Below are 1,388 nucleotides of genomic sequence, written 5' to 3' on the forward strand. Positions count from 1 at the left end.
GTCTATTATTGATTTAATTCCTTCCAAACAAGGAATTCCTTCCTTATCCTTCCAAACAAATGTGTTGTAAATCCAATTCTCTCTATTGGTGGTTATAATGCTATTTGGGAATGAATTGCCTTTGTTACATTAATAAGATAAGTGTTCAGTGTCCTAGAGTTGCTCTTTTTTGAGATATAAAAGAGAATAAGCAAGCAAACAGAGATAGGGGGGCACAAGTAAATCACATGAAGGTCACTCTGAAGCTCAAAGGGACAAGGGCTGTCCTCCAGAGCTGACAGAAAAATACACTTTCCTTGAAAGATGCCATCCAGAATTCAGACTTCTAGATGGACAATCCCATCTTATACAATTTATTACCTCTGAAAACCTAATAGAGGGTCAGCTATGAGTCGGTTCTGACTTAATGACACACAACCACAACAACAATGATCTCGTAAACAGTGAGAAATAAAATTTCTGTTTGCAAAAACCACCCATCTGGTATTTCTATTATAGTAGTACTTCTTGTTGTGGTTAGGTGCCACTGAGTAGCCCATGGGTCACAGTGATACTAGGAACAGATCTGAATCTTGTCTTACACTGCACTATCCTTATAATCTTTGATAGGCTCAAGCCAGTCTAACAAAATACAGCATCAAGCTTCCTTTAGGACAGAAAACAAATCTCTTTTAGAATCATCAGTTTCATCTTAGCAAGACCTTAGGAGAGATTTGTGATGGATAAGAAGATGAACTTTAATTCTAAGGGAAATATAAAAGAATTTTTAAAAAAAGCAGAAGGAAATTAAATTTTTTAGAAGCGAGTCTTAGTGATTCCAAGCCTGATGCTGTGCTGCTACTTTCAATGTTAATGAATTGACAAAGACCAGATAGTTGAATTGGTTAATAGTCCTGGCCAGATAAGTACACTGCTTCTTCTTCTCAATTATGTTCTCACAAATGAGTTTTCCAATTGACGTTCCTTGAAATATTCTATGCTGTAGTTGTTGTTGTTAAGTGTATTTTAAATCTCTTTCAACTCAAAGAAATCCTGTGGACAATAGCACCATGCTCATAAGATGGGCATTTGACCCATACCAAACAGATACTGTCTCATCTCTCATACTTTGGACATGTAGCTATGTGAGGCTAATTCCTTGGAAAGGGATATCATGATGGTTGGAAAGATGAAGGGCCAGTGAAGGATAGGAAAAACCCAATGAGATGGATTGACAGAGTAATTGAAGCAAAGGGCTCAAGTGTGTCAGAAATGATAAGGATGGCACAGGATAGGACAGGGTTCAAGTCAGTTGTTCATAGAGTTGCTGGGAGTCATAAATAACTCAACATCACCTAACAACAAAAATCTAACACCTCTGTCTAACAGATGGTCAGGGGTAGAAGGAA

The sequence above is a fragment of the Elephantulus edwardii genome, unplaced genomic scaffold, assembly GCF_000299155.1.
Source record: "Elephantulus edwardii isolate Elephantulus edwardi_28Jun2011 unplaced genomic scaffold, EleEdw1.0 scaffold00071, whole genome shotgun sequence".
Taxonomy (NCBI): domain Eukaryota; kingdom Metazoa; phylum Chordata; class Mammalia; order Macroscelidea; family Macroscelididae; genus Elephantulus; species Elephantulus edwardii.